Source organism: Coturnix japonica, chromosome 7 (assembly GCF_001577835.2).
Source record: "Coturnix japonica isolate 7356 chromosome 7, Coturnix japonica 2.1, whole genome shotgun sequence".
NCBI classification, from domain to species: Eukaryota; Metazoa; Chordata; class Aves; order Galliformes; family Phasianidae; genus Coturnix; species Coturnix japonica.
In genome coordinates this window covers 14715731-14730181 of record NC_029522.1, presented here as the reverse complement: position 1 = coordinate 14730181, position 14451 = coordinate 14715731, and positions in this window count along the sequence as shown.

Sequence of the window (14451 nt, the reverse complement as noted above, 5' to 3'; positions counted from 1 at the left end):
ATTAACAGATTCCCTTCTAAATTTCTTTTTCTTTTTTTTTTTTTTCCCTAATAAAGGGTTGTGAGTTACAGAAGTGCAAAAAGTGCTTTAAACCTCTTAATTTGTTTTGTTTACTTCTATAGCTTAAAAAACAGCCAATTGTTTTTAATTGGTTTAAAAAAAATTGCTTGAGGCAGAAAACTAGAAAACCAATCTTCTGTCTGGAGTAAATTTTTACAGCTGCCTTTTAAACCTCTGAAAATAGGGTTTATAATGGAAGTGCTGACACAACCTTATCTACAATATATCAGTGTGAACTGTACCGCTATAATAAGCAGTTATTATGTATGTGTAAAAATAATGAGAGCCAGTGTCTGAGGAGAGTTAATGTAAAATGCTAAGCAATTGTGGTTGGTTACACAGTATAGGTTAATATTCTTTCATATAGCTACACTTTTTCCCCTTTTGTCCTCCAGAACTCCTAATGAAAATTTTGATACCTGACGGTAATGATAAGCAGCCATTCACACGTCCTTTGTGTCAAGGCTAGAGCATTAATGCTTTCCTTCATATAACATTTTGCATAGCCTAAAGCATCTATTAAAATCCTTTGTAAAATTCATGAAACAAAAGTGGTGGGTTGAGTCTAGTGGGAGAGCAAGTAAGCTGCTTATTAGCAAAAAGTCAAAAACACAGGGCCAATTACAGATCTGAACAAGAAGGGCTACAGAACAGCACGGGGAGTAATTCTTTCTTCAGCCCAATGGGCTCAAGTGAGAGGCAACCTAGATAAAAATATAGCAAATATTCTAAGCAGTAATTAAACTAAAATGTTTGGAGTTAGAAACAGCTCTATAACAACTGAAGGATATGCTCAAGTAAAACAATTGTCTGGTCTCACATAGATGCTAAATTGGAAGGATTTAAGACTGCTCCCTAAAGGAACGACTAAGGGGTAGTCAAGAGGAGCTGTGAGCTCAGGAGATATGTAAAAAAATCTGTTTGGTATTTCAAATGCTATAAATTAGATAAAAAATGAGCTTTTCTACTCAACAAGCAACATAAAACTGAATAAACCACAATAAGATTGCCCTTTTTCTGTTTTAAACTTGACATTAAGCCTGTCATGTTCAATGACAGCCTAACAGACCTCATTCTTTACCCTTTGGAATTTGAAAGATTGGCAGATGTCATGATTTCCTTAACATAAAAGACCTTGCAGATAATGTTCACCACACATACTTTTAGTTTCATAACTTCTCTTCCCTACTTTCACATTCACTGTTTAAAATTTCCAAATAGGACTTGAATGAATTTTTTCTCTGGTCAATAATGGTTTCTGACCCCGAGGAAAGTCTTTTATTGACAAAGAAAAAACATGACATGGGCAGCAATTTTTATGATTTGCTTTACTATTCGAAACATGCCCTTACATTCATAATAATGAGCTGCTTTGCACAAAACAGCTCATTATTATGAACAGAGGGCTATAATATCGTTAAGTTCTTTGGAAAGCTGAGTCAAAGCAGAAATAGTTGAGGTTAGCTCTCAACTGGAAGCAGTTTTCCCTTTAAAAAAATCCCTCCTCCCCTTTAAAATCTTTTGAAAAAAAACACAAACGCTTACTTTAAAAAAAAATTGGTATGTGGCAAGAATCACAATTCGCATTTTCTAACACTTGCTCAGTAAACTTTATGTGTTGTTATTCATTTACTTTTCAATATAAGAATTGTTCCAAGATGTTCTGTAAGTTGAAGTCGTTATGCAACTTCTTAGGGGGCCTCTCTTTATTCCTGTGAATCTGAGAGTGAATTTAGCACCTACTTAAACTAGGAAATCCTGCCCCACACTTTTGCAGCCAAGCACTATCAAAATGCAATGGAGCTACTGCATCCTACGGGAGGGAGGCAGGAAGGAGAGATGCTGGGAATGCTGCAACCTGTCAGGTCACATTCCTGTTTATAAATATCTTAAGAGGGGGGAGTCAAATCTATGGAGAGGGACTCTTTCCAATGGTGAGCAGGAATCAAAGGGACAATTGGCAGAAACTGGAACATGGGAAGTTCCATACCACCACAGGGAAGAATTTCTTGACCACCACAGTGGTGGAGCACTGAAATGGGCTGCCCACAGAAGTTATAGTACCCTTCTCTGGAGATATTTGAGACCTGTCTGGATGCCTACATGTGTGACCTGCCATAGGGAACACACTTTAGCAGTCTTGGACTCTGACTCCGTGATCTCCATAGGCTCCTTCCAACCCCTACAATTCTGTGATTCCGTCCCACATAGCCAAGCCCTGTGCTTGCATTCCCAAAGAAATACCCCAGGCAGACTGCAGGAAGCTATCCACTCACCTGCTTCCAGGACAGAGAGCATCTCACTGCGTAGGAAGGATGCCATGAAACAGCCTTTGGAAAGCAGTGTTAAGAGGAGATGCAGTAAGTGTCTTGGCTCCCAGGGTGGGATAGGATGTCATTTCTCCAGCTGTCCCACAGGCTGCAGCATCATGCTTGGGTTTTGCCCGATTTCACTTAGAATCAGTCTCCAGTCTCACACCAGCTCTCTGCAAATGAAATGTATTTGTCGGCATTGAGAGACGTCTACTGTCAGATTAGAGAAAGAAACGTTCAAAATTTGTAACTTCCTCCCTTGTGACAGGTTTTGCCCTTAGGAAGTACATCAGCCTCTCCAGCTGCTTGAGGCCAAGCAGACACCTGAGACCACATCTGGAAACAACCACAGCCTTCCAGCTTGCACACAAAGGCAACTACTGAAACAGATCCTATCCTGCACCCCCAGTGAACACACATTTGTCTGCAACATCAAAACCATTTAAAGCTTGTGGCTGGGAGGGACTTCAGGAGGTCACCTGGCCCAGCCGCTGCCATGCCACCTCAAGCAGGCTGCCCAGATCCACATCCATGGCTTCTGAAGGCCTCTGAAGAGGAAACCCCACTGCCTCTGGGCAGACTGTGCCAAAGCTCCAACACCTGCATAGCACAGAAGTGCTTCCTTGTGTAATACTGGCAGCTTGCTGACATCTACCGCATTAGACAGATAGAGACTTCATCCTGGTTCTGGGACAAATACACCTTAGGACAAGCTGTTAAGAAGACCTTCACCTCTAATGTCATGGTTGCTAAGGAAAAACTTTTGTATTTTTAAATTCAGATTTACACAAGATTATTAATTGCACATCTACATTCCACTTAAATCTAGTTTCTAATTTGTGCTCTCAAGATAAGTGACAAATTTTCACAGACAAATTTTGAAGCTTTTCAGCTTTTAGGATATTCAGAAAGTTTCTGTTTTCTGTTTTTTTAATACAGACATAAGGATGCTTTAATTGTACAATTCTCAAACAGAATGTGCTAATCTAGAACAACAAAATGAACTGTCGCAGCTCTCACAGTCAATAGTTACAGTAAAATAAAATAGTTTATGTATTAATATTCCTAGTTCTGATACATTTAGCTAAATAAATAGGAGATGTTCAGATTTTCACAACATGAAGATTTTGATTAAAAAAAAAAAAGGTTATCCCAATTGGTCATAAGTTATAATATCAGTTAAAACATAGAGTAGTCTAATTAAAAAAAGATTGTTGAAGGAGCACATAGCATGGATGACATAATTGCATTAGAATAAGGAAATCAATGAAGCCAACCAGCCTTTCACTCCAGTTAGCCATTTACATACATTAAAGTCATAGCATTGATAGGAGTAGCATAAATATGACTTAAATGTACTACACATTATATTCAAAGGAAAAACAAAAAAAAAAAAATCAAAGCACAAAAACAAATCTCTGAAATTATTCCAAATGCAGCACCAAGAGTGTCTTGTGGTTTGTGTTTGCAAAATGAAATTTCTTAAAATGCCATTAAAAAAAAAAATACATTGCACTGAACAGATAAAAAATTCCAAGGCTGTATCTCCCTATAGTTTCACTAACATGTTAACCTACTTACAGCAATTAGTGCTTCATTAGTAAGGCTAACTAACTGTTGCTATGCCCTGTAATGATTTGCCAGGTTTTCTATATACAAGTGCATAATCAATGTTTTCCAATTACTGCTATAGTGCAACCACTATTTCAAATAAACTAGATAATAATACAAACCCATTACTGAATCCGAAGTAGCAGAGGCATTTAATTGCAAGGCAGTTCTTTTCAGCTTTTAAAATTTTTCACACTAATGAAGTGTCATACAAAAAAGTTGTATTGATTTTTCCACCGCATGGCTTCAACCACAAATATGTAATTATCCCTTTTATATCTAGCAAGGGGATTAAAATAATCTATAGTATATAGCCTTTACTTATCCCTGATGGGTCTAGTAGTACTTTTACCCTTTTCAAAATATGCAGCTATTTGATGAATGAACTTTCAGTAAAATGTTGCTTTCTCTGCTTCGTATCTCTACTTTTTGAAGCAAGCTAGCATGCAAGGATAGGAATTTTAACTCTTCAGTCCTGCCAACAGCAGAAGAGTAGGAAGCCCACAAGGTGCTCCTGAAATATGAGCACAGCTTGCAGCAGGAGCAGGGCCATAGGGCCACGCTGCCCAACTGGTGACCCTCTCCAAACGGATGCTCTTCATCTATTCAGTTGAGTGAGCAGGGAAGACAGATGTAGCTCATGAAACAACTTTTGGTATTTTAACATTCTTGACAGAGAATAGTAGGTCATACATGCTACTATCGCAATGAACGGAGCTAAATAACCCCAGTTTTACTTGGGACACACGAGGTAATGCCTGAGTCCTGCTGGGGCCGAGGCCCCTGTAAACTGTTCCCCCTCTGCGGGGAGGGCTCAGCCCCTGAGAGCCCACCAGGAGCCTCAGGACAAACAGCACTGACAGCATTTGGGACTACAAATTTTTTGAGCACTACTTGGATACTGATATTTAAAATGCTACATGGGGATGAGGATGCCAGGTGCAAAATATGTCAAAGAAATTGCCTTTTTACTGGATGGGACTAAGTCACATGATAAAAATTAGGTTGCTTTCATGGATATTACCATTACATGGAAATTTTTTGCAAATTACACAGCATTTTGAAACCACATAAAACTGGGCAGATGTTTAAAAAACCTTTACATTATATGTTAAAGCTCAGAGAAAATATAAAACTGTAGTACAGCCAATGAATGACAAATACTTTATAGGGGTATATCCTTCCCTAGATCTTTACTTATAGTGAAAGTCCTGAGGACCAAGCACTGAGTATCACCTAAAAAAAGCATAAAAAAATTTACATATGTGATTGTAATTAAATAGTATTTAATTAATGATAAATATATTTAATGGGCCACTTAGAAAAAAGTGTGTTAAAACTGGAAAATGCACTTAGATACTAGAATGTACTTTATGTGCAATTATAAAATAGAGTAAAAATAAAACAAGAGCACTTCGTTTGAAATATGTCAATTCTTTCCAAAATTAATACATATTATTCCTGACAGTATCTACATGATTTGTAAAAATTCTTCAGTAGGACAACAAACCAATTAAGAATTCAGTATTTTAACCGTAACAATAACATATTCAACTGAACACAGAACTGTGTCTTATCCAACTAATCCTGAATTATGTTGTTTTACTATTTTTAACACTGCATACCTTTCGAGGCTATGTTTTCTACTTATCCAAATGGGTCTGTTCCGTGTTTCTGTTTTTTGGTTTGTTTGTTGTTTTTTTTTTTTTAATATTTCTAAGAATGCTTCTAAAGTCATCACAAGAAGCTTACAATAAGATGATTCAGCACTTTGTCCTTGCTCATTTTTTCATTCTTTAGCAAATAATAATACAGTAGTAAAAAATTCATATTTTTCCCCTATTCAATATTCCTTATGTCACTTGCAAAGCAGAATAACTACAATTGTGAGCATAAGTAAAATAATAACAATAATAAATATAATAACAACTAAAAAAATTATTTTCTTGGAAGAGTTTGAAAATATATATATATACGTGTGCCTTGTGGAAATGTTTCTAGGATAATAAAAGGCCATTACCTTGACCGCTGACATGAAGCCATCAGAGTCATATTTATTGATGAAACTTTCAGCTCCCAATCTGCTGCACTGAATGAGCATCATACAGCTGTCAGCAAAGGCAGAGCACAGAAACAGTGATAGCTTGTGACATTTTCCTTTCATAATTTATGAAAACAAAATACCTCAGAGTTTGTAGAACACTAGAATAAAAATTTCAGGATAGTCCCCTTACAGAGAAATAGTCCCTAGGATGCTCATCTGAACAGTACATCTCTATTACCAGAACAATTTGCAGATAAAACAGAGAACATCCATCCAGAATTAACTGACATTCCTTAAGTAAAGCACTCTATGCAAAAAGAAGTGCAGAACATAGCTCTTAGGCTGCCAAGCCCTAAATAAGCATGAAGTGGGGAAAGATATAAAATGAGAATCTTCAAAGTAATCACACTACAAGGATGCTTTCAGCTTCCTTACAGGGGAGCACTCAGAGAGCTCTTTAAATTAATATCATTAATAAAATATTATTATACCTAGCATAATTTAGTAGCAATTAAGAGAGACTAATGTGAGAATTTAAGTATTATAACATCTCAAAAGGAATATTTTCCAATATTTTAAGAAAATAACATACTAGAATCAGGCAAACAGGTGCTGAAAGCCTCTGAGGAGCTCAGCATCCCCTGTGGGATGCTGTCAGCTCCAGGCAGGCTGGGGAACCATATAGCATTCCACCTGCACCTCAATCTGGGACACTCAGCACGTGCCTCCCACCACCTCGCCTTCCCAGACAGCACTTAAGCCCAGTATACACAAAGCATGTGTCCTCCCCATGTCTTTCTCCACGCACTTTTTGGTACTGGCTGCAAGTAGAGAACAGATCGAGTACTCCCAACAGAATCCAATTTCTCAAGTATATTATAGAAGAATTTCTCAGATTTGTTCACCAGCAGCTGATGTGTTAGCACTACTGCATCCAAGAATGACCCAGCTTGAGACAATGGATATTTTATCTACTTGTGTATATTTCTGATTAGTTGAGACTTCCCATCCTTGCCAGTCCTAAAGGAGGGCTGTGCACTGCGTAAGAAGGCCTTGCTGAAGTTTTGTGGGAAATGAGCTGAATACCAAGTTGGACTTGGGTGTTCCTTGTGGGTGATGGAATCCTCATGATATTCTATGACTTTATGAACGTTACTATCCTGGGTGTACTGCTGCAGGTTGCCTGCTTGAGCAGGGGCTGCAAGCAGATGACCTCCTGAGGTACCCTCCCAGGCTCAGCCTTTCCCCCAGCTTGTAGACTTGGCCTCAAGCCTTGAGGCCAGTCATGGATAGCTCAGCACCATGCCATGGCTCAAAGACAAGAGCACCAAAGTCATTAAAAGGATGATTAGTGTTCCAGCGGGCAAAAATAATGAATCAATCCAGATTTGTAATGCGCTATGGCTAGAATGTAGAAAAGATTTCTAAATCAACACACTGTGGACTCTCAAATAAAACCTACTCTCTCTGCTTATAATCTTCTTTGGATTTGTTCCCTTTCACTTAATAGAGACCCAAAATCTTTTCTGCATAGTATTTTGTAATAATCTCTAAAGTGGCTAAATTTTAAGGCCAAACTCTGGAACAGGTGAGCTTCTCAAGTGGAACTGCATAGGATACTGGAGAAATACTGCAAGCTAAATATTTAAAAGCTGCCTCTGAATAAAGGCATTTTTAAGGAAGATTATAATTTTGATAAGGATTTACAAAAGTTGCTACCACAACTGTGAACTGGACACAATTCAACCTAGCAAAGAATATTTTAGTCAGTTAACTTGATGGAAAAATATTTATCCCAGCTTTCATTTAAAATACCAAAAGTACACTCTCATCAGCTAAGCAACTGCCCACATTATAGCTCCAGAGTTTTTGATTGCTTCTTTTGTGTTGTTTGTTTTTGTTTTTACAAAATAGAATTTAAACTGGAGTTTTACACAGAAATACATACAAGATTTGATAACATATTCTAAGGGCTTACCTCTATGTATCACAACACAGAGCAAGCTAGGCGACCAGTCTGGAGCCCAGGGACTGCAGATGTTCCTCACTTCACAGATCAACATCTTCAAGCCCAGAGTAAGAACTTCACCATCCACAAGTCCTGCGTTGGATTAAAAACAAATTTAAGCCTAACACAATTATATTGTCAACTGTCAAATCTTTCTCTTCCTTTAGCCTCAGTAAGGTTGAACCCTGAGGAACAGCAAAACTCTGGTCCTCGCTTTGCCCAGGACATGCTCAGCTCATATAGACCAACCCCTAGGAGTGACAGTGGCACTTCCATCTGTCCCTCTAATCCATACCTGTTGAGTTTGTGGGTATGCATGGTTTGGGTAAATAATAATTTATGCCAGACTTTTTCTTCCTGTGACTTTAGTTTTGATATCACATCATGATTCAAAGCCTGGTGCACCATAAATTTTCTCCAAATGTGTAGTAATTCCTTGGCGCAGTCTAAAGTTATGATTCATTTATACTGGAGTGACAGCATAATACCTAGGTGTCAAAATCCATTAAAACTGTTCAATGTCTTCTGTTTATTTTTAGAACCAATTGAGACTTAACTGATGGTGAAAAATATACAGTCAAGTGTGTTTACTTCACCTTTACAAAGAATCCGTTATAGTCCCAATTAATTTGTTATTCCTGTCACAACAGGTACTGGATACTTCAAAACTGTCATTACCGTTTCTCTTTTTCTTCAGGTTTTTTTTTGTGTGTGCGTTTTTTCTTTTTTTATATGATGGCTTCTGTTTATTTTTAACCCATTAGGAGATAATAGTTTATTGTATTCTAAAATAAGGAATTTCACAACATTTTCCATTTTAATTAAAATAAATGTGATGAATAAACATATTTCCTAACCAAATGAAATTTACAGTGCTCAGATTTCTCTCTTCCTGTCATAATCAGGTGGTTTAGTGCTGAATTTAATGACCATTCACAGGATGATACATCTTGTGCTTGGGTACGATTGGCCAGATGGAAATTAAAATTATAATACATGAGATGGTTACAAGCACCAAAATTGTTCCCAATACAAATCTAGAACAGCCTTTTCCATGCTAATTGTTAACAGCATGTTTTTACTTGTTGGAAATTCAGAATAGGGCTTTGTGAAAAAATGGACTCTAAATCTCAGAGCCAAGCAGCAACAAAAAGTACTCAGCAGAATACAAGAGTTCTTCCTGAATAGCTGTAAACATAACTCCAAGGAAGAGTTTGTTGCTGTATTTGCATCTGAGAAAGGGCAAAAGAGATATTCCTGTGTGTTTGTAGTTTGTACCCATACTGAAACTAAAGCAAGGATGAAGTGTTGATGGGGCAGCAGCACAGAGTAAAGCTGTGGAGTTGAATGAAAACCTATGCATCTAAACAAACACATTTTTATTTCTATACATATATACAGTTGCAAAGACAGGGAAAAGATGTTTACTAACTCACAACAGCAGGGCTTCATTCTGCCATTCCTCACACAGTGGCAATGGGCCAGATATACATAGATATAACTACCTGCTCGACGGGCATGGACACGTTCTCACCCAGCAGCAAGGTGATCTGTGTGTCCCTCCCAGCTGATAGCATGGTTTCAAGGTTTATTTTACTATTATTGGGGAAAAAAAAAAAAATACAGGAGTATAATTCTGTACAGAACTTAGTATTATTTAAAGGCATAATTGGTGACCCCTCTGCTGCCCTAGCAGCATAGATTGTCATTCATTTTTGAGGTAGGTTAGCTCATTTGAGCAAAATGAGGCATCACTTTTATTTTTATCTGTTATAAAGATTTTATTACAGTTTGGATGAACATACTCTGTAGTCATAACTATGTAAAATTAAGCATAAATAGCTTAACAAACTCATAGGAATTAGAAATGAAGTAGGCTTATTAGACTAACTCTATCCTTCTATCATTGTATTACACTATCTACATTATATTTTCCAGGGTCTTGAATAGTTCTGTTTTAAAAGTCTCAAGAAATTGAGCTTTCACAATTTATTTTCTACAACTGTTCCCTAACCTAATAGACCTTACATTTACGTACAATTTTGTGATGTTCAGTTTTATTGCAATTGGGTCTCCTTCATTCACTCTAAAGACCATACCGGTATCCTTCTTAATATATGCACCCTTCTGGTTGTCTATGGATTGCAGACACACTCTCTGCCTTCTCCCACACTGGTTGTGCTTTCACTCTTGTGCAGGAAGCACAACTTTACCTGGACAACAGCGGCACAAAGCTGCTTCTTTATCTCATCCTTTGTATCAGTTTGCTGGCAGAAGTCCTAATTCAGGCAGAGTAACATCTCTTCCCTTGGCTAAACTTCAAAACACACAAAAAGCCTGCTTCTGATTGTTGCTTTTTTTGTAATTTGCTTTTCACGTGACCAGGTTTGCTTCTGTCGTTTGGCTGGAAGGGTTCAGTACTATGAATACAATTTAGAGCTCCTTAGTAGTAAAATCACATATAAAATCTGCAGCCACTGGTGCTGGACACAGCTGTCACAGTACGGGAAGAAGGAACTTGTCTAGCAATGTGCCTGCTGTTTATTAAAAACAGGCACCAGGTATCACCCAATCATTTCTTAGTTAAAATATCCTGAGTGAAAAGCTGCCTGAGCTCCTACCTATCTCTTGGAGTACCTACAGATACACAGAATAGCCTTGAGCTCTTGCTTAAGAAAAATGTACTTCAGTAAGAAATGAAGTGAGATCTCCTTTGCAAGATCATTCATATTTAAGGAGGAGATCTTCAGGGATTTGGGGGTTTTGTTTTTGATGAGAAAACCAAACCACCAGAGGCACACCAGTACAATCACTGACAGTGAGCCACACTCCAGAGATACGTGCCACAAAAGTCACAGCCATACATCCAGCCATGACCAAGAATGATGTAGCCCTACATTCAGCTAAAGACAACTGGGTGGTTTATTTTGGCTTCTTTCACTTCTTAGGAGTCAACTCTGCCTTCCAACCATTACCTTTTCAGAAATCTACATTCATTGAATATATCTACAAAGTATTAAATGTTACAAAACTGTCAATGTAGCGCTGTCACAGAGCATCATACAAATAGTATTTTAATAATCAGAACATTTAATCTATTTTTCGAAAGAGTGTTTGAGCTAGTTTTGGATATCAAACTATTGGACTGAAATAGGAAGCATGCAGATGTCTGGATCAAAACTCTTGCCTCCTACACAACAGTTATCAAGCACATGAAATACTAGAATCAAAGAAGCATCAGGATTTGAAATGAACACTTCATTGTATGGTTGAGTTTTCATCTGTGAAACATCAGCTTGAAAGACTGAGATTTCTAAGCTAAGTCATGTACTTTTCTCCACAATAAAGCATGCTGAGGGAAGGATTAAAAAGTAAGGGTGCTGGATGTACTTCATCAGCTTTCACATCTTCCCTAGTGCAGACAGCAACTAACTCAGGGCTACTTAATATATCTTAAAACACCAGTAAACAAAGAAGTGCTCACCAACAGATCTCTGGTGGTTTTCTACTTCTGTAAGGAGTGCTTCCATGGCTGTAAATATCCTGGTCTGCAACCCCTTTTGCCTCCTTTCTTTGAATCTGCTGCAGAAGAGAGCAACAGAGAGGTTACTGAGGTCTCATAGGCCTGTTAATTTAATAGGTGTTAATTTTAATTCACAGAATTGTAAGGGTAGGAAAAGAATTCTGGAGGTCATGGAGTCCAACCCCTCTGCTAAAGCAAGCTCCCTACAATAGATGTCCAGATGGATTTTAGATACCTCCATAAAAGGAAACTCTACAACTTCTATGGGGAACCTGTTCTGGTGCTCTGTCACTCTGACAGTGAAGAATTTCTTCTATTAAAATTTTTTGCAAGACTTTCTGATGATGACAGGCCACCAGAAGAGGGCTGAAAGCTTGTATGAAAAAAAGGGCAGACAACATTTGGCCAGAAACAATTTTCACGCAACAGGAACAATACGACAAGGAGGATTGATGTTATTGAATGTGTACTCTGCATAATAAAAAAATCGTTTAAAAGATGTCCACACTTACCTTCTGAAGGAGGAGATGTGCCTGGAGAATGGAATCTGTATTCAGAACACAACTATAATGACTAATTTGCATTTTGAAGAGGAGTTAATTAACATTATGTTTCTATTCATGGTAAGGAGAAACAAATAGTTGCAGCCAGCACAAGAAGGTGCTTGTGAAATACTGTTTTCCTTGTCAACTCTGCCTAATTGTCCAAACAAAACCACCCATTACTTAAAGAACTGCACTTTCACAATCAGTGCTGTTTCTGCATATTAGCATAGATTCAAAGTGCCAGTTGCATCAGTTTACTGTGTACTGAATGAAATGTCAAACAGATCCCTGATTCAAAAGGAGGACACTTTTGTTTTCTGCCTTAACTTCAAGAAATGTTGTTATTCTTTGGCTTTTGAGATAATTTCCAGTTTTTGTCCCTTTTCAAAATGATTGTTACTATGGAAATGCAAGGGAAACACCCAGTGCAAGTAGAATGTCTGAAAAATACATGGACAGTTGTTGCAAACACCTTGCCATACCTTTTGTAATGAACTAGAAGGTTTAGCTAGCTTTCAATGACTTCTCACACCCTTCATTACTTTTTTTTTCCCCCAACGTCTTGCTCCAAAGTACTGTACCCTCCAGCTCTCACTGCATACAAATGAGTTACAAGGATTTTGGTGTGCACAGTTGTGGTCTGTCGGTATAACCACCTCCAGCTGGATGGAGAAGTGCTACACCAGGAGCAGCCATCCATCACACGTTCCTGACCCTTCAGCAATCATGCTGCATCTCAGAGGCCAAGTGCCCCGTTAGCAGCAGAGTAGGGAGTAGCAGCCAGCCTCAAGATTAAATGTACTGCTTCAGGTTTCCACTCCCAGGAGCTATATGGGCTGATGTTGTATTGATTGCAAAAGTTTACCAGTAAGTATCACAAACAACAATAGCCAGGTCAATGATTGGTGAGGCCTGGAGACTAAATGGATCCCTGTGGACCTGGCTCTGAACCACACTTGTTCTGCCTGAGCATGGCTTGCAAGAAGCCCATGGCCAAGGGGAGAGTGGGAGCCTGCATCCTGAAGTGACATTTAGCCAAGTTACATGTGGGAACAGAATGAGAGCCAACGATGCAATTATATATCCCCTGGCCTCCCACTGCAGCTAAACCCTGTCATCTCTCGGTGTTTGTGTTCAGCTGGCCACATGCTCACTGCGCTAAGTAGCTGCAGGTACTAAGGGATGGAAGAATACACAAACACAAGTGCTGATTAGCATAAACTACAGGGTCAGAGAGCAGAGCAAAAAAGGTTTCCAAGCATCTCTTCTCCTACCAACTGTATGGGTTTGGCACTGGGACATGAAGTAAAACCTATTAATAAACCTGTGGGGTTGTTCTAAAGAAATAAAACCACATGAACTTTCCAAAAAGTTTGTAATATAAAACATTTCTTCTGATGCTGGGAAATTCAATAGCTGCAGTTAAAGGAAAAACTGCATTTAAACCATAATATGGTTTATTTTATCAAAATGAAAACCCAGATTCATTGGCCATCCTTAGGTGTGAGATCATACAGCCCATAGTGAAAAATCTATCTTTAAAGTTTTAATGTGTATTACTTCTAATTCCAACCCAGTAACTCATATTTTAAAGCTGGATTTATACTGACAATATTTGGTATGAAAATTACTGTATTAATGAGACATTTTGAAATGGTTTTTAGTTATAATAATTAAGTTCTCAGAAACTTACAGCAAGTTTATATTTTCCAGGCTCTCTAATTTAACAAGAAATATCCTCTATAAAATACAAAATGTGGAAATTAACAATCCATTTAGAGCCTAGCACTTCACATCTTCAAGCTGTCTGAACCATTCCTTACAATAACCTTCCCTAAAAGTTTACCATCTAAATAGTAACAAAACACAGCAACCTTCACTAATTATGAAAATCCAGAAGTCATAAAAATCAGGTAAAAACACTCCTAATCACAATTCATTTATTTTTTCTACACTTTCTCATTCATAGACATCTCCCTCCCCATTTCAGGTTGGATATTAGGACACATTTCTTCTCAGAAGGAGCGATGAGGTATCAGAACAGGTTTCCTGGGGGAATGGAAAAGTCACTGTCCCTGAAGGTACAAGAACCTTGCAGATGTGGCACTTGGGAAGATGGGTTATTGGGCATTGTGGCAAGGGTTTGACAGTTGGACTAGATACCTTTCAATGGTGTTTTCCAACCTTCATGATTCTGTGATTAGTACTACACTCAGAAACCTTCTTGCCATATAGGACAATTAAAAATGCCTCCTACAAAAATGAAAACTATTGCAATGCTTACATTTTGGGGATAGAAAACACATGCAGAGTTTTTACATCTGCTCAGGTTTTATTATGCTCACAAA